The sequence below is a fragment of the Acomys minous genome, assembly GCF_964271855.1.
Source record: "Acomys minous genome assembly, chromosome: 4".
Classification (NCBI taxonomy): Eukaryota; Metazoa; Chordata; class Mammalia; order Rodentia; family Muridae; genus Acomys; species Acomys minous.
The window spans coordinates 82142388-82164581 of record NC_140486.1 but is presented as its reverse complement, the minus strand read 5'-3'; the positions used below and the strand labels follow the sequence as shown (position 1 = coordinate 82164581).

The window sequence follows — 22194 nt, the reverse complement described above, 5'->3', positions numbered from 1 at the left end:
TTGTGGGACAGAGAGGTTCTTGGGAAAGGAAGCAGGCAGAGACAGGAAGTGGATCTTAGGAAGGAGATGAGAGAGAGGAGGAGAAGGAAGGAGGCCGCCACCGTGGGTTAGGTGGAGTAAGAAGCACATGGCCCATGTGGATGGAAGATTTGGCCCAGATGAAGAACATTAGCAAGTATTTGGGATTAAGGATGGGAGGTAGCTTGACAGAAGTTATTAGAAGCATGGGATTGGGGCAGATAGATATGGGAGGTTGTCTGCCCTGCCCCAGGTGAACCAAGGCTATTTTAAAATATAACAGATGTCCGGTTTTTATTGATTGATAGTAGGTTAGAAAATACCACCATAGTAATTATAGGCTAATAATCAACATTTATAAGGCCATGCTTCTAAATTAACCGCAGCAGGAGGGAACCTCAATTAAGAACATTTGTTCAAAGCATTAGCTTTCAGGCAAACCTATAAAGGCATTTCCTTCACTGCTTGGGAGGGGCCCACTGTGGGTGGGGCAAGGGTCCTGGGTTCTCTACACAACAGAGCAAGCCATGAAGAGCAAGCCAGTAAGCAGCACTCCTTACTCCCCAGCGGCCTCCACTTCTGCCTCCAGGTCCCTACCCTGGCTTCCTTTGATGATGAGCTGTGATGTCTAAGTGTAAGCCCCAACTTGCTTTTGGCCATGGTGTTTCACCACAGCAATAATAACCCTACAACAGCATCCAAGTGTGACATCTAATACATCTAGGGCAAGCCACAAAAGGCTTCTTCAGGATGTAAGCCTGGGAAGCATCTTTAAAAAAAAAAAGGATAAATAAATAAATAAAATTTGAGACAATATCGACACTTTCTCATTGCTGCTTTCATCTGTGACACTGTATGCAGGAGAGCATCTCTGTTTGGGAGCTTCTTTGGAAACCTTGTGTCTAGCCCGATTATGTCCCAAAGTGGTAAGTCGGGGCAAAGTCGGTAAGTGCACAGTGTCTTGTTCTTTTGCAGAATCCGGTAGGCATTCTGGGTGCCACTTGGAGGGTTCGGAGAGTTGAGCTCCTACTGCCCATGGGAAAGATGCCTAGGACACAGCTATTGTGTATCAGTCAACTGGACTCTTCCCTGTCTCACAACACTGCATCCTTTGGTCCGCTAGAAAATATTCTGTGTGTTCCCAAATCTCCTCCATATGCTCTACGTTCAAGAAAGACCAAACAAAAAACAGTAGCCATTCAGAGATAAAGAGGAATGGGTCCTCTGAATGGGGTGTGAATTCTGTTAGAAAAGTGAGCTTGTACATCAATTGTGCCAGCTGGAGGTAGTTCAATACTTTACGATCTCTGTTGGCTTCTTGCTTTGAAAAGATCTTTTGTTGTGAAATGTTCCCTCTCTACAGCAGCGAGGTGCCTTTTGTGTAAATGTATGATTTACAGGATGAACTGAGCACCCTGGTACCCGTCTCCCAAGATTACAAAACTGGGCAAACCCACTGCTTTAAAAAAAAAAAAAACCTTTATATGTCCTCCCCTTCCAACCTCACAAGTGTATTTTGCGCTGTTTGTTTTATTATAGCAAAACACTATGTAATGGTAGCCTAACTATGTCTCTCTAAATAGTATCTGGTTTTCTCCTTTTCTTTCGGGTAGTTTCAACTGTCAGCTTGACACCTGAGAAGAGGAAACCTCAAGTGAGGACCGGCCTCCATTTGTTTGGCCTGTGTCCACGTCTTTAGGGCATTTTCTTGATTGCTGACTGATGTGATGTGTGTGTGTGTGTGGTGGGGGGGGGGGGGGTGAGCTAAGTAATCATGAGCTTGGAAAAGCCAAGTGAGCAATGCTTCTCCCACAGCTGCTGCTTCAAGCGCCTGCCTTGAATTCCCGCATTCGCCTCCCTCGACAGAACGTAATCTGAAAGCTGAAATTAGTTAGGCCTTTCTTTCCCAAGCTGGTATTGGTCAGTGTTTTATCACAGTAACAAAAAGGCAAGCTTGGACACTGAACAGTGGTGTTGTTTGGTTTCTCTGTGGTAGCTTATGTTCACAGGAGCCTGGTGCAGAAACAAGACTCTAACCATCGTATTCTTGATGGACCTATTGGTTGTTAGTGTCTGTTGTTTTGTAGTTATGGAAAATGCTATGAGCATCTTTGCACATCTTCTAGAGTGTGTGCACAAAAGCTTCGCTCCATGGGAGTGGAAATACTGAGTTACATATGTGCGCGCTAAGCTTTGACGTGAGATACCAAGCCATTGCACTAGACGCCATGCCCAGCAAAACGGTGGGACCAGTCCCGTTCTGCTACGTCATCTATGGCATTTGATGGTGTCTGATGTCTCTGTTTTTGCTAATATGGAAGAGATTTGGGTTCCATTGTTATTTGGTTCTCTTTTTTCCCTGGCTACTGAACAAATTTACTTAAAATTTCATTCTGCTTCAAGCTCCTGCCTTGAATTCCCACATTGGCCTCCCTTGACAGAACATAATCTAAAAGCTGAAATAAGGCCTTTCTTCCCCAAGTTGGTTTTGATCACTGTTTTATCACAGTATTTACTTAAATTAACTTTAAATTTTATTCTATCTGTTCTTTGACTTCTGTGACATTGATGTTTTTGTTGTTGTTGTTGTTGTTATCCATGAATATTGTTTCCATTTTATTTAGATTTTTGTTTAGTTCTTTCAACAGAGTTGCTTTTTCCATACAAAGCTTGTGTATCTGCTGCCAATAGTTTTTTGTTTTATTTTTGTTTTTGTTTTTTTGTTAGACATTTTTGCCTTCGTGGAAATGCAATTCAACTTTTACAGGTTAGTTTTGGGAACTGGCATGTCGAATACTAATTAATAAAGCAACAGTTTTCTTTAACCCCGCTAGCTTCCAAACTAATTGACCCAGAGAGAATATGATTTATTATTAAGCTATAGGTACTATGCTGGGCAGACTCTGAGCTATTCTAATCCTACGATTCTTAAAAGCCTCATAAAAGCCAATCACTTGCCAATCTGATGACTTACTGGTGGCTTCTGCTCCATCAGTCTGTCCTCTGGGCCACGTGCTCATCCTCCATCTTGCCTCATGGCGACTCCTTTGTCTCTTGTTTCCTCTCCTCCTGTTTCTCAACCACAAGCCCAGGAACCTAAACTCTGCTCACTCATAGGCCTCAACATCTTTATTTAGCCAATCAGGGATAGTTGGGGAACATTCCTTATCATCACTGTTTACAGCAGATAGTTCAACATTCATAACGATACTCATAGCAGGGCGGTAACCAGATCTCAGGGCACTGAAATCAGCATCTGAAAACACAGTGAACGAGACCCTCCTCCAACACTGGCAATTTATAAAAGTCTAAGTCCAAAAGTGTGTCTGGCAATCTCCTAAATTCTCCACACAGAAGCCTGGTGGTGGTGGCACACACCTTTAATCCCAGCCCTCGGGAGGCAGAGGCAGGCAGATTGCTTTGAGTTCAAGGCCAGCCTGGTCTACAAAGTGAGTCTAGGACAGTCAAGGCTACACAGAGAAACCCTGTCTCAAAAAAAAAAAATCTCCACATAAAAAAATTGTATTGTATACAGATTGCCTTTATTTCTTTTTCTTTTTGTTCCTGCTTATCTTCATTTTTAAAATCTTCTCATCCTGGCTGAGTGAGCATCTCTGTCATAAAATAAAGTAATAAAAGCCATATTGGTACACTTCTTCATTGTTTAGAGTTTTTGCTTTCATATCTACAGATGAGGTTAACTTTTCCTTTTTGTACTTGCATTTTTTTTAAACCAGGGTATTTTAGTCTCACAATGGGAGTTTGAGTGGCTTTATCCTCTGGAAATATGCAAGCATTGAAATCATAATCATTAAATTATCTTTATTACTCTTTGCCTGTCACTTGTTGAAATAATTAGAATTCTTTTGTGAGGATTGAACTTTTCCTGTCATTGAGTTTAGTGTGTTTCATGTTGTTAGTGAATTTTGAGCATGCATATTTATTCTATCCTGTTATAGTGTCTTTTTATTTATTGTACTTGAATGTAGGCTAAAATACCTGAGAACAGTGCTTTTGTTTTTGTTTTTGTTTTGGGGGGGTAGCTTTCAAATTTTGCTCATCGTTTGTTAGGACGACCAAGCTTTTCTCTTTCTGGAGAAATTTTGTAGATTAAAATTTTCTAGAACCTCCATCTATGTCATATATTTTTTCATGGTTGAGCTGTGGACGTGTTCATCAGACATTTGAGAGCACATTGGCCATTGCCCATTTGCCTTCTGAGTCATCTTTACCTTTTTGAAGTTGTTTTTACATTTTAACTACTTTAAAATTTTGAAACTGCATTTATTCATTCACTCATTTATCTGGAGAAGGCAGCAGGCACAGCTCACTTATGGAAGCCAGAGGATGATGTATGAAGAATCAGCTCTCTCCTTCCACCACGTGTGCCCCAGGGGTTGAACTCAGATCACAGCTTTGGTGGTAAGGACCCTTATGGAGCCAACTGGCTAGCCCCGTAAGTGTATTTTTTAAAATAGTTTTATTGATATATTTTGACAGATAACAAACTGCACAGTTCTAAAATGTGTGTAAGTTTGACATATGCAAACCACCCATAAACCATCACCACAGTTAAGGTAGCAAATACACCTGTCACCTCCAGTGTTTTTCTCATGGTCCCTTATAGGCCTCTTAAGAGTACTCTAGAGAACTGTAGTCTCTGTACTGGCTAATGCGATCACTATTCCTGCCCCGTTGTAAACTTGGGGGCACAGCTGACTCCCTGCTGATGCCCTTTCTGTCCTTGGGTGGATTCGTCACACCGTACTCTAGGTGCTCTGTGCAGCTCTGTGGGGCCTGTGTTCTGCCTTCAAACTCCAGCTGGTTGGTGTCCTTGGCTCCTCAGCTCTGTACCGTCAGGGAGAAACAACTCCTTAGAAAACTAAAGAACCTGCTGGACTCCGACTTGCTTCTCACCCCCTAATCATGAGCTAAAACCACCAAAGATGGCAGTAGCTTGGGCCACTCGTGGGCTTTTCTCGTTAGTTTTCCACTTCTTAAGAACCATTATCCTTTATTCTGATGTCCAATATCCTGAAAATTGTTGTTTCGCCCGTGTTTATCTTTAAATGAATGTGTTAACTGTTCTTGGCTTGCCTGACTAATCATTTCAAGAAATGAATATTTGATGACCTTTCCTATTATATATTTTTTCAGTTCTATTAATTTGTTCTCTTTATTTTTCCATTATTCATTATTAAATCCATTTTCCAGTAATATAACATACCTTCACTTTCTTGTGTATGCATTTAAGAAAATAAGAATCAGTTTATCTCTTGGGCTACAGTCATCATTGATGTGTAAGGAATTTTTAAATTATATCCTGAGTTTTCTTCTTTTAAGCATGAATTTCCAGGAACATTTTAAAATATCTAAATAAATCTTCCTATTTAGGTTTTATTAATTCCTAACATATAACCAGAGAAAGTCATCCTTCAGATACTGTTGTCAGAGGGCTGGAGAGATGGCTCAGAGGTTAAGTGCACTGACTGCTCTTCTAGAGGTCCTGAGTTCAATTCCCAGCAACCACATGGTGGCTCACAGCCATCTATAATGAGATCTTATGCCCTCTTCTGACCTGCAGGTATACATGAAGGCAGAGCACTGTATATATAATAATAAATAAATAGATATTTTTTTTAAAGATACTGTTGTCAGATAGTAGTATTCTCCCTCTCCCTCTCCCTCTCCCTCTCCCTCTCCCTCTCTCTCTCTCAAAATAGCTTATAATTTGTAGCAGATGTAATCCTCATGGTACTATCACCACAATCAAAATAACAAAGGGCTTTATCACCCTCAGCTTTCTCATGTCTTTTATCATCTTTGCCCAATATATGCTTCACTCAGGATTGGCTCATGTAGATGATTGTTAAGATAATATTATCTAGGGCTGGAGAGATGGCTCAGTGGTTAAGAGCACTGCCTGCTCTTCCAAAGGACCCGGGTTCAATTCCTAGCACCCACATGGCAGCTCACAACTGTCTGTAACTCCGTGATCTGACACTCCACACCAATGGACATAAATTAAAATTAAATAAAATATTTTTAAAAAGATAATATTATCTAATAGTAACTTAAAACTCAGACTTGAAATGTGTAAGATGATAGAGCAATTTTGTAACTTACTTCACACGGGACCCTGTGGGAAATGGCTTCAGAGCCACCAAGACGTTGTTAAGGTCTTGGTGCTGTCATCCCGCTGTCTTTCCATCCCCTAGGTTAGTTGTTCTTCTAGTTGTACCGTGGCTACCCTCCCTGTATGCCAGTTTACATGCAGATATAAAGATGCCAACAGCAAAATAAAATAAAATAAAATAAAATGCCACTTCCTTCTGTGTGCTCTTAAGAGCAAGGAAAGATTTTAATGTATGTCCCCAACTAGACTTGTGTTCCCTGCCCTCATACCATGCCATTCAAGACTACGAAATGCCAGTTCCATCACCACTGTTACAGAGCTGGAGCTGAGATGACCCTGCCCAGAAGTAAAGCATCTTAGGAAAGAGAAGGTTCAGGTCATAGAGAAAGATATGAAAGTCAATCAAGAAACACTATCACAGGAAGAGCCATTCAAAAAAGAAAGAAAAAAAAAACCCTCCAGCCCCAAGATCTCATTGAATGTGTTGGAGTCTTTGAAGCTTATGTAATGGAACCACATAAGAGCTTGTCTTTTTAAGTGATGGGTTCTGGAGTTATGGAAGGCAAGAATTTGCACCCCCTCCCCACAAGGACGTGATAGCCTATAAACTCATCTTCAACGCATGGCCCATGGTGTTCCCTCATGATATATTCAAGGGAAATTATTAACCAAGTCATTTCTCAACCTTAAGTACATCCTTTAACAGAGGAGAACTGAAAGTGGTCATTTATTTCAGCTTTATTGAAATATTAGTCTCCTCCCAAATTAATTATCTTTATTGAGTTTTTAGATAGTAAAAAATTACATTTCACTCTATCAGCTAGCTCCAGCTTTTCATCAAATTAAGGGGTAGAAGCCTTACTTCCCTTGAAACACTTTTTGTACAGTTCTATAAATGTAAGAGACTGCATAAAATTGTGATTGTGAAGTAATTAATTGACTCTGGGAACCTCCGGAGCTATCTTTCTCCCTCTCTAGTATCCACTGGAGGGAATATTTTGGGACTAAAGATTTCCATAAAGGCAATGTATATCCTTATACTTTCACCTATAAATCATCTGCCGTGGGGTAAAATGGTTTCCACGGCCATAGGGGAGATGCAAATGGCAGGATATTGTCTTGGCTTTCTTCCTGAGGTTCAGATTTCAAGACAATAGATACAAGTGGATGGATAAATGGGACCCACCCCAAAGCAGCAGGGATAGAGGCCAGGCTGCCAAAACCAAAAGCCTGTTGTCCTTTCAACATACCCAGCACAGCACTACATCCTCTGTAAGTGTCCAGTCTTCCAACAGCCTCTGTGGATTGATGCATTATTACCCCAATTTCACAGACAAAGAAAACAGGGTCTAGAAAGGTTAAATAACTTGGCCAGATGCCTGTTGTATTTTGAGATAGTGCTGTTGCCAGCTTTGGTCTGAAGTTTACCCCACTACCTTAAGGCAATTGTGATAGATAATATCCATCCGAATTTAAATAACATTTTTCAAGTCCCTTCTATAGTTCCTGACCTGCTCCTCCTCCTCCTGCTCTTCCTTCTTTTTCTTTTAACCTACTTGAAAAGATGGAAAGTTTGCAGAACCAATCACTGATGCCTCCTTAAATTCTAGAGCCATGGCTCTCATGGTGTTGTGTTCAAACCAGTAGTGACAACGGCACAAGGAAACCTGTTAGAAAAGCAAGGGTCTTATCTCCACCCAAGACCTAGCACAGAGGAACCTCTGCAAGTGGCCACAGGATCTCTGCCATAAAGCTTTCCAAGTGGTTGTGTTAAAAGTATACTCTAGCAGTCATGTTTAACTGCCTTGACCTTGTCACACGACATTGTCATCTACCAAGTTCACACTGGACAACTGCACAATCAAGACACACACACACACACACACACACACACACACACACACACACACACACACAATCCCACCCAAAGTTCTCAGAATGCTTTAAATAAGTTTACGATTTTGTCTTAGGCCATACTCATAGCTGTCCTTGGCCACATGCAGCCCATGAGCCATGGGTTGGATATGCACATAAAAGCACATCCAGCTACAGTGCAGTTCTCTTCCAGCTATTGTATGCCTCAGGTCAGGGATAGGCCTGGCCCATGCCTCTTGTTGAGCTTCTGTTGTGCTCTTCCGTTGACAGATTTCTGTTAAGTTTCAGAGGCTTTGTTGCTATGCCTGTTGCTGAAGACTCAAGGATTTCTGCAGCAGATAAGTTATTGCAACCATTTCTTCTTTTGCCTCCAGTTTTACTCGGCTTCTTCTTTTCATCCCTTGCCCTGTTGTTTTTATCTCTTTCTTTTTTTGGATTTTTCTCGAGCACACTGTGCTCTGCATGACACATTTTCCTAATGTCTTTTTCTTTCCTGCTCACTCTCATAGTGGGGTGGGCTATTAATTACTGCAAAGGAAAATGTCATTTTGGAAAAAAATAAAATAAAAGCACTAGCTTCTTGGCAGTATCAAAAAGAAGATGCTTCCATTAAAAGCAATTCCTAAACATTACCAAAAAATGCTTTTAATATATTTTTCCTCTAAAATCAAGAATCATTGGCTCTCTCAATGGAAATGCCTTGAGGCTGGGATCACATATAATGTACGTGAAATAGAAATGTACATCAATATAAAAATGATGTTCCCAAGAGCATCGCTCATTTTTAAAATCTTGTGGTAAAATACGTATACCAAAAATGTCATCCCCTTCAGTGTACAGATCGGTGGCATTTAATACGTTCACATAGTTGTTCAAGTGTCACGACCTTCCGTCTATGTATCTCACTTTGTAGAACTGAAACTCTGACCTCATTAAGCAATAACTCTATCTACCACTACAGTAATGGAGCTGCTTACAGTTTCCAGGCTCCAAGAATTGTATCAAGTACACAGAAATAGAAATGGGATGGTTTATAGAGGAAGAAAGGCACAGTAGAATGGGACAGGGTAGTGAGGCGGAAGAAAGGCGCTCACAGGAGGCTCAAGAAGCTTTCCAGGGTATTTACAGAGTGCCTGCCTCTCCTAGGTCCATGTGTCACCCTTGCGATTTCTCACTGGTTGCTCAGCTTACTGCAAGAAGCCCAGCGACTCACTGCAGTGAACATTTGCAAGTAAAGATGTGTGGGCAGCAGGGTACACTGTGTGACACACTGTGACACACTGCAGCTCCCATGATGAGATTTTTTTTCCCCCTTGCTTTTTGTTTGTTTTTTGGTTTTGTTTTATATTTTCTTTTGGGGGAGGTTGCAAGGGCAGAAGGCAGAGAGGAAGGGATGGGAGAGGGGTGGTATTGGAGTGTTTGGTGTGAGCTTTGCAGGGAAACAATAAAAAGTTAGGAAAAGGGAAAAGAAAAAAAGAAGGAGAAGAAGAAAAAGAAGAAAAAGCAGCCCAGGTGGGGAAGGATCTCCAGTTTTTCTTAGCCAACTGGCTTCTTTCATATGTAAATCTGCTGCTCTTCCCAGTCCCTCCTTGAACACAATGCTTTTTTGTCTCATAAATACAACCACTCTGTGTATCTCACCAGGCAGGGTTTGTCCTTCCTAACTCCCCGCCCCCTCTTTGCATCTCATTAGGGTGCAAGCATGTAGAATGTGTCTGAACTCCCCTCCTGTGTGTGCACAGTGTGTGAGGGTCAGGTGCTCGCTTCTCCTAAGGCATCCACCCGACTCAGAACAACTTCACAGGCAAAACCTCACCCTGCTCACTTGGGTTGCGACTTCCTCCTTCTGTCACTGTGTGGTTATGACCCTGGAGGCAAAATTATTTCCGTGAGGGCCACTGTTTACTTTTACATATCATCGTTTAGCCCAGTCAGCTTGGGGGCACTTAGATTAGAAAGGGAGATAGTGGTGAGGAAGAACAACAATCTGGGGCAACGGTGCTTAATAGCCCACTTCCCTGTCAGCACCAGGCCAGCTCCCTGTCCCTCCTACCCCTCCCCCCCACCCGCTCCTGTGGTGCAGCAGTTCTTTTCACTTTGTTTCTTAGGCTTAAGCTTCTCTCTTCCACTCAGACACTGTGTCTCCGGATGTTGAGGTCTGCTCCCCTCTCAGATTTCTTTTCTTTTCTTTTTTTTTTAATTTAATATTTTTAATTAATTCATTCATGTTACATCTCAATAGTTATCCCATCCCTTGGATCCTCCCATTCCTCCCTCCCTCCTGCTTACCCCCTACACCCCTCCTCTATGACTGTGACTGAGGGGGACTTCCTCCCCCTGTATATGCTCATAGGGTATCAAGTCTCTTCTTGGTAACCAGCTATCCTTCCTCTGAGTGCCACCAGGCCTCCCGATCCAGGGGACGTGGTCAAATATGGGGCACCAGAGTTCGTGTGAAAGTCAGTCCCCACCCTCCACTCAGCTGTGTAGAATGTCCTGTCCATCGGCTAGATCTGGGTAGGAATTCAAAGTTTACCGCATGTATTGTCCTTAGCTGGTGCCATAGTTTGAGCAGGACCCCTGGGCCCAGAACCGCCCGTCATAATGTTCTTGTTGGTTTCTAGGACCCTCTGGATCCTTCTGTTTCCCCATTCTCTTAGCACTGGGCCTGTGGCGCAATGGATAACACGTCTGAATACGGATCAGAAGACTCTTAGCTTTTCTTGACCCAGCTTTGACAACCTTGTTGCCTCTTCAAAACATGACACCTGTTTATGTCCTTACTTTTGTACTCTCCTCACTAGCTGGTTAAAAGGATTCATCTCAGCACTACACATACACACACACACACACACACACACACACACACACACACCACACACGAGGGTGGCACCCACCACCATCCTTCTAGCTAGTCATCAGAATACGAGAATAAGAAGGGAGCACAGCAGTTGGAAATCCTGGAATAGAGCTAACAGATATGGGCACCTACCTGTAAACACCTGTTTGCCTAAAGCCTTGTCATGTGATCCACCCACAGGATGCGGGGGTGGGGGGGGGGAGAAGTAGCAGATTGAAATCTCAGGCAAACTCTGCCCAGGCAGCCTCCCTGCTGGCTCCTCTCTCTTCTGGGGACTCTCCAGAAGGGGGTTCTTGGAGCCTTTGTGATGTGCCTCCCTGAATTCAGGATCTTAAGAGCAAAGCTAGAGACCTGGTATCCGATCTTCTGTGTGCACTGCCCTCTGTAACGCTCTGCAGCATGAATCCCAATGAATTTAACTTCTTGGAGGCTTAACAAGTCTCTTCTTGGTAGTCTGCTTATTCTTTCTTTGAGTGCCACCAGGGCTCCCCACCAAAGAGAGGTCGTCAAATATGGGGCACCAGAGCTCATGTCAGAGTTAGTCCTTGGTCGCCACATAACTGTGGAGGATGTCCTGTCTAATGGCTAGATCAGAGTAGGGGTTTGGCGTTTACTACTTGTATTGTCCTTGGTTAGTGCAATAGTTTAAGCAAACAGCAGGCAAAGACTGAGCCGTAGGGCTTTTCAATGCACAACGGCAACTGTAAGTTCAGTAGCAGAAAGAGAAACTGGCCACACAGCTGTACAAATAGGTGCCAAATGAAATGCTCAAGGCAGCTGCATGGGACTTTCAGTGGGTTAAGTTCAAAATCAATTACGCACAGGAACCATGGGCATCACCAAAATACCCGTCCCTTAATCGCTGTCCCTGATACCCACGATGAAGCATAAAACATGCTCATAGCTCCTCTTAGACATCACACCTTCTTTCATTAAATCAAAATTTATAACTGTCAATTCTACTCAATAACCAGGCTTTGACAGAAAGATGGCAGTCTTTATGCCAGTGAACTTTCTCCTCTGGTACCAGGAAACAGCTTAGCGTTATAGAGACAGGCACTAGTCTTCCTATAGAAGCAAATGCTATGAAGCCCATGGTAACAATGGTTAATTTTCCTTTATAGTATATGCATATTGGAGTTGTATGTTGACGTGGGTGGACACGTGGGTGGAGGCCAGAGGTCAATCTCAAGTGTCATTCTTTAGGAGACAGAGTTTCTTACCGGCTTATTAGGATAGCCTGGCTGGCCAGGAAGTGCCAGCACCCTCTTAGGTTTGCCAATGCTAGAGTCATAAAAATACTACCTGCCAAGTTTTGTTTTGTTTTGAATGTGGTTTCTCACAGTAACAAGAGCTTCCTTTTTGTTTGTTTGTTAGTTTTTTGTTTTTTGAGACAGGGCTTTTCTGTGTAGCCTTGGCTGTCCTGGACTCGCTTTGTAGACCAGGCTGGCATCAAACTCATAGTGATCTGCCTGCCTCCGCCTCCGGAGTGCTGGGATTAAAGGCGTGTGCTACCACACCCGGCTGAGCTTCCTTTTTTTGAGCCTATAATATAGCCAGTATTTTACACAGGTTTCTGTAATCATTTTAACAACCCCAAGAGAATAGTTTTCTTCCCATTTTGTGGATGAGAAAACTGAGGCTGGAAGAAATCAAGTAATTTGCCAGATGATAAAAACAGCACGTCGTAAGTAACAACCGAGCCAGGGCTGCTTGCATCACAGTTAGATGCACCATCATTTGGAAGTCTGAATTCCTTGGAGAGCCCTTCTGTTCCTGACAGGACATGAGTAACTGGCATGAGAAAGCTGACCAATCAACGAAACAGCAGTCTTTCTTACCGGTGTCAATTTGCTCCCACCTTCTTACTGTTGTGTCTCAAGCAGATATTGATCCTTCAGTATAATAGAAGACTCTTTAATAACACTTTTCTTGTAAAGTATGTTTCCCCTCAGTGGCCTATCATCAGAGGAAGACGTACTTGAAGGACTTTGTAGCTGAGACACTTAAATGGTAAGAATTTCAATTCTGTGCAAGATTAGCTTTCTGAGTTTACTGTATAAACTGCTCTAATATTTGAATAACGGTTACTCTGGTCTTGACCCTCTAAGAGGTAGTAAGATTGAAAAATAAATGTAAGGCATTTATATTACCTTAAAGTTATGTAGAGGGAGTTTCTCTACGCACATGTGTTTGACTATGCATCATAAAGCGTATTAGGTAATTATTTATAGTGGCTCTATTAATCAAGTTAGTCATAATATTGCATCAAAAAGTGTCACATTATTTCATATGTGCACAGTGATATATAGGATTTGGGTTAAATTCACCACATTTAGCCCAAGTTTGAATTATAAGCCTAAAATTTCTTTGCAAATCTCCCTGCCGGTCAGGTTTCTTGACTGATATAAATTCACGTGGGCTAACATTAACACTTACATAAAACAGCATTGACTACGGAATGCTGAACTGGTCATCTCCTAGTTCAGGGGCTACTAATCACGGCCAACAGGCCAAGTCTGGCTCATGCTCACTGCTCTCTCGTTCGCTTGTCACACCTGCGTTGCTCTCTTCTTGCTACAAAAGCAGAGCAGCTCAGCTGTTAATAGAAACTTTATGGCCCACATGACCGAAGATGCTATTTATTATCTGCCCCTGGTCCATGATTTAGTCCAACCTCGTTAGACTAGGTCACATGTCTGGGTCCCTCATTATTGCTTCCATGGGCTCAGGTTCTATGCGTTGGTGAAATACATGAACATATGCTTTAACCCAAACCTTCCCAGGCTCAGGGCGAGTACATTGGCTTCACACATTGTTGGTACCCCCCCTTTAACACAACCATATGTCACTGGTACTCTTTTCAACCTATGGCCTTTGATGTTAACTAAGCTAATTTCTTCAGCTCATGATCTGTTCTCCAGGCCCCTTTCAAAAGCTTCAAGCACTGAGAATCGTTTATAATGTATCATTTGCCCTTGGATATTAAGATATTTTTAAATACTACAAATTTTACATTTCGTGGCAAGAGACTCCAAAATCCAGGGAAAGCCTTTAATTACACTACAGAGTGTTGCTTAAATAAATTAAGAGATTAATTCCATATACTTGTGGAGCACTTCCAATTACTCCCTTTATTGGTACTTAAGTATAAAAAAAAAAAAAACTCCCGGATTCTCAAAGAGCACAGGCCTTTGCAAAGCTTGCCTTGTTTGGAGCCAATAATACGTAAGCAGAAGATAGATGCACAGGAGACAACAAATGATGGTTGTATTCTTCATTCTTCCTACTGGAAACAGTATCTGAATTTCATTATTTTCATCTGATATTTAAACCTCTTAAATGATATTTCCATTAAAGCACATTTTTATCATGTATGTCATTGCCCTTCCTCAAATCCTATGGTTTAACTAAAAAAAAAAAAAGTTTAAATAGAGGAATACTGTCTTCATAAAATACATAAAAATCCTGGATAACAAAATAATGCTAAACCAAGCATTTCATATCTATATGGAAAAAACCCCAAATATCAATAGCTACTATTTTGGGCATCATAATTTTTATCCATAGTATGTATAAATCTGTGGAACAAGGGCTGATGTTACAATAATAGTATTTTTCCCATTTTAATAGAAATCCAATTATTTTCCCCTCAATGCCTCTTCTTTTTTTTCCTATCCTGTATGCTATTTCATCTCTTCAGATAAATCATTTCCTGTCAGGAGTTTTTTTTTTTTTAATCCTTTTATTATAAATTCCCATTGCTTTCTTATATTATTCCCAAGAAGTATGAATTTTTGAATTCCAAAGAAAAATGAATATACTGAATAAAATATGCATCAGACAGGTTGAAGCACACTAGGACTATCAGTAAGTCAAACCGTGCTTTATGCTCACAGGGTGTTCCTCACTCTTGCACACTCTAGCTCTCTCTACAAACAACCCAAAAGATTCGATTTTTCTCCCTCATTTTAGCTGCGAGAGACAACATAAGCAGAACTGCGTGTTGGTTCCCAAGGCTGGGTGACGCTGCTGCCTCTCACTGTGCAGCAGCACCAGAGGCTGAACGGGTGGAGAAGGGTAATCAGCTTGAAAATCCTTATTTTGTTTTTGATGATCGCCTCTCTGTTGCCATGGAAACCGAGCTGGCAGCCACACAGTTGCCAGAATTACATGTTCTTGTTTTCTTTATAGCTCTAAAGCATCAAAGAAAAGGTGAGGTTTTATGATTGTAACTGTACAATCCGACTTGTTTTCCAAATAAAATTTTAAACAAATATTTGTTCATTACCTGCCGCCTAGAAGGCACTGGGAGGTATAAGTGATGTGTGTGGGGGAGTGCTTAACCAGCCCAGTCTATTGTATAGTGGATTTAAAAAAAAAAGAAAGAGAAAGAAATTGAGAAATAAGGCTTATTTAAAAAACCTGTAACAAAGCATTAAACCTGGCATGATTTAGTCTGATAAATCTTGGGAAACAATTTGATTTCCACACCAGGCAGGACTCTCCTTCTCTTCCTGAGCATATAAGTCTGGGTGTCATGGGTGCTGCCTTGTGCTGAGAGGACAGTCTTTGCCTTCAGCAAATAAAGGAAAAGGAAAAGGAGCTTTAAAAAAGCTAAGAGGTTTTCTGAGAACTTGAAATACCAATAAATTTAATACGGATTTTATTTGAAGGGTAGTTGTTAAATGATTAGGTGATCCCTTTTCTGATGGAAATTCACATTAATTGAAGCTTAAAGGCTTGGCAGGGCCTGAGGATGATGCTCAGTTAAGACTCCTTGTCTAGCAAGCACAAAGCCTTGGGTTCTGGCACCTGCACATCTTAAAATTGAGTGTGGCAGCCTATGCCTGTGAACTCCATACTCAGGAGGTGAGAGGCTCATGAATTCAGGGTCATCCTCGGAGTTCAGGGTTAGCCTGAGATACATAAAGCCCTGTTCCAAAATGAAACAAACAAAACAAGAACAAATAACCCAATCTGAATATATTTAAAAGCCTGTCATAGGCTTTCAGAGATAATTGATCAAATAAATTTGACCCAGAGGGAGAGACAACACACGCACCAGAGTGGAAAGTTCTGGAACTCCAGTCTCTGATCCTGTGCTCCTTATGTGTCTGCTAAGCTACCAGGTGATGAAAACTTCAGTTTCACAGAACTCGCTCGGGCGAGCTCATCGATCGCAGTGACCCAGGCTGCACACTGAAAGAAGCAGACAGGCGAAGGACATTGAATCAGTCTAGAGGAGACTGGGAAGGAGCCACAAATCTCACTCTTCAGAACTGTCAGAAAGAAGCTCCTTCTGAAAACCATTCACAAAGCCTCTTGTGGGAATCTCACTGCATCTTTTTTTTCCCCTAACCACAGCCTCCTGTCTATGAACTCATTCAGTTGTACAGGATGGCTGTACAGGATGTATTCTCTGGGATCCACTTTCCTCTATCAGTTAAATACGTCCTCCAATGTGCTCCAATGTTCCATGTTCGCATCTCTAATACTTGCCATGTGGCAGTGCAGTTATGGTGTGTGAGTGAGTGTGTGTGTGCGTGTGTGTGTGTGTGTGTGTGTGTGTGTGTGTGCATATGGAGATCAGAGGAGACGTAAGGTGTCTTTCTCCTTTGCTTTCCACCTTACTTTTTTTTTTTTTTAAATATTTTACTAATTTATTCATATTACATCTCAATTGTTATCCCATCCCTTGTATCCTCCCATTCCTCCCTCCCTCCCATTTTCCCCTTATTCCTCTCCCCTATGACTGTGATTGAGGGGGACCTCCTCCCCCTGTATATGATCATAGGGTATCAAGTCTCTTCTTGGTAGCCTGCTATCCTTCCTCTGAGTGCCACTAGGCCTCCCCATCAAGGAGACATGGTCAAAAATGGGGCACCAGAGTTCACATGAAAGTCAGACCCCACTCTCCACTCAACTGTGGAGAATGTCCTGTCCATCGGCTAGATGTGGGTAGGGGTTGAAGTTTACTGCACGTATTGTCCACTTTACTCTTGAGATGAGTTTTTCATTGAACCTGGAGCTCCACACCAGCTGGACTGATTGGCTACCAAGTCCCAGCGATCCTCCTGTCTCTGCCGCCTCAGCACAGGGATTACAGGTGTGCAGTACTATAGCTCACACCCCACCCTACCCCGGTAACATGGGTGCTGGGGATCCAAACTTGGGTATTCATGTTCATGTAGCAAGCATTTTACCATCAGAGCCACTTTGGGGGTTTAATGACTCGGCCTCATTTATCTCTTATCTTGGTCTCCATTACAAAGGTCGGCCCAAGTAGCTGATTAAATGTTTTGTGGCCGTATAAACTCTATTTTTGTTTTTGCCCTGATGAAAGACATACTGCAAAATGAGAAATCCATATTAGCTGAGAAGGCCAGCAATATCGGGGAGCAGTAGAGCAGAACACTGCTGATGAGGTCTTCACTATTGATCGGGTCTTTATTTATTACAGCTCGTTTCTCAAAACAGCAATCCGAAGCGTTCACGGTCTGAGTCCTGAATCTGGCAGCCCTGTTTCCCACCTTTGGAGTTCCCCCTCAGACAGGAAGACCATCCAGCTAGGATGTCCTCACTTGAATCTTCCCCAACTCAGGCTTTGTTTTCTTCCCGGTTTTGTATTCCAGAGAAGATTTTTCTCCTCCTCATCCTACTCATCTGATGGCATGCTCTACTAGTCCATATCTGTCCTTCATATATTCTTTGTTGTCCTTCTATTAAAAAAAAAAAACAACTTTCATGCAAACAGCTGACTAGCAGATACATAGGTCAGAAGGTGGGAAGGGTGTTGATAGTTTGTATTTAAAGCCTTAACACTCCATTTCCTATTTTTTGTTTTTTGTTTTTTTTGTTTTTCCTTCTGGTTTCTCTGTGTAACAGCTCCGGCTCTCCTGGAACTCGCTCTGTAGTCCAGGATGGCCTCAAACTCAGGGCAATCCACCTGCTTCTGCCTCCCAAGTGCTAGGATTAAAGGCGCGTGCCACCACCACCCGGCCAACATTCCATTTCTTAAAACACCCTACCCAGCCTTGTAGTGGAAGTTTGTGGTTATGTTATGTAAACATGTTTTTGCTTTGATACCAAGTGTGGAATGTGGAACAGCCTCTAGCTTAGCCACATGTGATAACAGCCATGTTAAAGGGCACAGTGTGGTCTTTGTCAGCTGGGAACTGCCTCCTGCGTGGTGGTGTGGTCTTTGCCAGTGGAAAACATCCTTGTGCGGGACTCTGAGAGGGTATAAACAGGGTCCAGAGGAGGGGGGAGGGAAGGGGGAAGGGAGAGACAGAGAGAGACAGAGAGAGACAGAGAGAGACAGACAGACAGAGACAGACAGAGAGAGAGAGAGAGAGAGAGAGAAGTTGCTTTGAGATGCTCCTAGAGAGAAACGTTCTGGAAAACATTTCGAGGAGGTTGCTGCTGAATCGCTGTGGCTGCTGGTGTTTGCCGCTGCTGACTGCTGGGATCTTGGTGACAAAAAGTGGAACTGCCCCAAGGAACTGAGTCTAAAATGTTCTACACCACCTGTCCTACTGATTTTCTTTCTGTCCTACCTAGAGTCAGTGGGTTGAAAGGGAAGTAGAGGCATTAAGGAACCCCAAATAAAGTAGGTTTTAAAAGCTCAAAGCTTACGGAGCAGCCTTCTCTCATCTTCTCCCTCTCATTAAGTAATGCTCTCAAAAAGGTTTTTCTTTTAGGATTGAACAGTTTTAGGTGGAGTGGTACACAGTATTTCCAAACAACTGGTTTAAATGAAACCTGTTCCTCTATCTCGGTTCTACTCTTATTCCAGTCACATAAATTATTTTTTCTTTTATGTACTCCTCTCTATAAAAACAGGGCATGTTTAATCGCAGCTGAAAAATTAGTAAGTGTTGAATCTCAGTAGATCACAGTGGTTATTCACAGACTCAAACAAAAATCATCATCCCAAAGAATAAAATATATGGGAGCAATCCGGATTTCTCAGGCTATTTTTAATATTAGAAAACTCCAAGGCCTTCAAGTTTACTCAGTGGGTTAAAAAAAAAATGCTTGCTGTCCAATCTTGATTACCTGAGTTTGATCCCTACAAGCCATGCGGAGGAAGGATTGGACTGACTCCCATAGTGTGTGCAAATTGACCTCTGACCTCCACACAGACATCATAGCATGCTCCCATCCAGTACATAAATGTAAAATTTTGTTCTTAAATTAATAAAACCCAGAGTCAATAAATTACCCTAAATGGGTCTAGCCACATTTGCAGCCTTTAAAAGGGACGTATAGGGTCCTAGAGTATATAATTCTTTCTAAAGGTGAGCTTGTAAATCAAAATTACAGAGTACTTAAGAAGATCTGGGGGCTGGAGAGATGGCTCAGTGGTTAAGAGCATTGGTTGTTCTTCCAGAGGACCTGAGTTCAATTCCCAGCAACCACATGGTGGCTCATGACCACTTATAATGGGATACGGTGCCCTCTTCTGTCATGCAGGTATACAGGAAGACAGAGCACTCATATACATAAGTAAATAAATCTTAAAGAAATCTGATATTGTGTAAGAGAGACATTATATATAATATATGGGAGAAATGAGTAATTCTGGGTAATACAGAATTAAATAGTCTTTGGGAAAATGTCTTTTTCTTGGTTTTGTTCTGTTTGCTTGCTTCCTGTAGTGCAGGCTTGTGGAGGAGCTCACTCTGTCACTGGGCATCACCTTCTTTATTTTTGCAAATGCTGGGGTGACAGGCATGTGCTGTCACTCAGGGCTTATGTGGTGCTAGTTTTATTCATACTAGCCAGCACTCTAACCACTGAGCTATATCTGAGCTCTGGAAGTGCATCCAAGCTACCTGAAGAAGTTTTACAAAGGGGCTTGGAGCTCATAAAGTAAAACAAGATATTACAAAAAAAAAAAAAAAAAAAAAAAAGAAAAGAAAAGAAAAGAAAAAAAGACAGAAAGAAAGAAAGAAAGAAAGAAAAGGGGGGGCCAGATGAAGTCAAGCAGGATGGACCATTCATGAAACCTAAATGCTTGAGAGACAGATCCATGAAGACCAAGTTCAAGGCCACCCTGACTGCGTGTAAGACATAGACCTATGTGCACCCTTTGAAGAACATCTACACTTATTTCCACAGGGACCACGCCAGCTTGTACGCCCAGCAGCAGTGAACGAGGGTTCCCCCTCCCCCGCATCCACGCCAGCATTTATCCTCATTTGTCTGTTTGGTTTTGATCTTAGCCACTCTGATTGGGGTAAGATGAAATACCAAAGTAGTTTTAATTTGGGTTTCCTTGATGGATATTGATGAAAATAATTTAAAAAAAATATATATATATTTCTTAGCAATTTGTATTTTATCTTAGAAAATTGTTTAGTTCCATGCTTCATTTTTTTTTAAAAAACTTGGGTTTTGTTTCCTTGATATTTATTTATTTATTTAGTTCTTTGCATATTTTAGATACCAATCTTCTGTCAGACATATAGCCAATAGAGATTTTTTTCCCTGTCCTGTAGGCACCTACCACAGAGGTTCTCCTGCATCCATCTCCATTGCTGCTCTGTTCACAATAGCCAGGAAATGAAAGCAGCTTAGGTGCCCGTCAACTGATGAGTGGATAATGAACACGTGTGACATTTACAGAGTGGACTATCACTCAGCTGTCAAGAAAATGAAACGCACAGGTCAGTGGATGGAGCTGGAAATAATCGTTCTGAGTGAGGTGATCCACATCCAGAAAGACAAATGGCTCCCATTTTCCCTCACGGGCAGATGCTAGCTTTGAATCTTCACATAGGTGTGCTTACCAGGAGTATACCTAGGGGGTGTTGGGATTTGTAAGAGGTCATGGGTGTGCCTTTAAGAGGAGAGGAAGACAGAAAGCGGTGGCGTAAAGGGGTAAAATGAAATAATGCAACAGGGAAGGCCAAGTGGGGTGTGGGGCGGGAGGGCAGGGTAGAGGAGGGAAGTTTGGTAGGGATTAACTAACACTGACCACCTGACACCGTAAAGCCGCCTAAAATACATACGTACACACATATAAAAAAGAATTTAGATGGGGTTATCCTTTAATGGGACGACAATACCTCTGCTAGATGACACAGGGTAACAAATAGTAACGAAACACAGAGCCCCACAATAGGTCAAGATGCTGTGGACTGCTCATCCGCATCACCTCTATATCACACCCCTCCTCCTAAGGCTCAGGGAATGGAAAGGCTGTACCATAGGTGACGGGAGACTGCAAGGCAACAGTGTCTCATGGGCGCGGCAGGGCAGGTGCAGATATGACGTCATAGAAGTTGTGATACCATACACAAGAGCCGCACAAGCTCAAGCCAGACACATTCCGACATGGAATGAGGACGTGTTCACAGTGTCCCGCGGGAGCTTCTGGGACAAGGAGAGCCAGGTTTACGGGTGCACCCTCTGGTAGGTAACGGTGCTGCAGTGGATGGTCACACACCCGGAAGAGTACGGGTAGCACGTACTGGACGCGCAGGTTTACAAACAATGAGGACAGCAAAGTTGAGCGGGTAGAGAAGGGCGTGTGCTGGGAGGAATCGGAGCAAGACGGCTGAACGCAAATACCTTGTGTGAAAGTACCAGAATTAACAACAACAACAACAACAAACAATATGTGGGTTTGAAAAAAAGACATTCTAAACATAAAAATAAAAGACCCATTCGCCGAATGGGATAAATAACGAGCATCATTTAAGAGTACACGTCGCAAGGCAGATTCAAGCATCGCATTGGAAGCATGGAAAGAGAAACAGCGAGACCTAAGAGGCTTGCTGAGCAGGAGACCTGAGGGACGTGCTCCAATATAAACCTACCAGCCTCAAAGAAGCCCGGGCACATTTGAGTAAGAGAGTATTTAAAGTGAAAAGGGCCAATAAGTTTCCAGAATTGGGGGGGGGGGGGTGAGTCTGTACATTTAAAAAGCATTAGAAACACCAAGGAGAGCAAGGAAATGGAGCCATGCCTTTAGACAGTCTACTGAGATTGCACAATGTCAAGACAAGAGAAAAATCCCTTAGAGATAATTTTTTCTTTTCAAAGAAATGACAAGCTGACTGTGACTGTCCTTCTCAGTCACCATCGGCAGATGCTAGAAAACAATAGAGAGCTAGCCTCAAAGCTTTGAGGGAAATGAACCATTTATATACAGTTCTATCAACTACAGTGCTGTCAACCACGGGCAAAATAAAGACGTCTGCCTATGTGTGTGTGTGTGTACAAGTGCTCACCAAGGCAAAAGACTGATGTTGGGTTTATTTCTCAGTTACTTTCCATTTTATTTTTGAGGCAA

General features: G+C 42.3%; 1 long non-coding RNA gene across 1 annotated transcript; it reads right to left on the bottom strand.

Annotated features, from left to right (window-relative positions):
• Window positions 1-17208: 17208 nt before the first annotated feature.
• Window positions 17209-21740, bottom strand: LOC311596035. Its single transcript, XR_014778675.1, has 3 exons — window positions 21105-21740; window positions 20404-20539; window positions 17209-17611 (listed from the first exon to the last, which is right to left on the bottom strand). It is a non-coding gene; the product is annotated as an uncharacterized lncRNA (long non-coding RNA).
• Window positions 21741-22194: the final 454 nt, after the last annotated feature.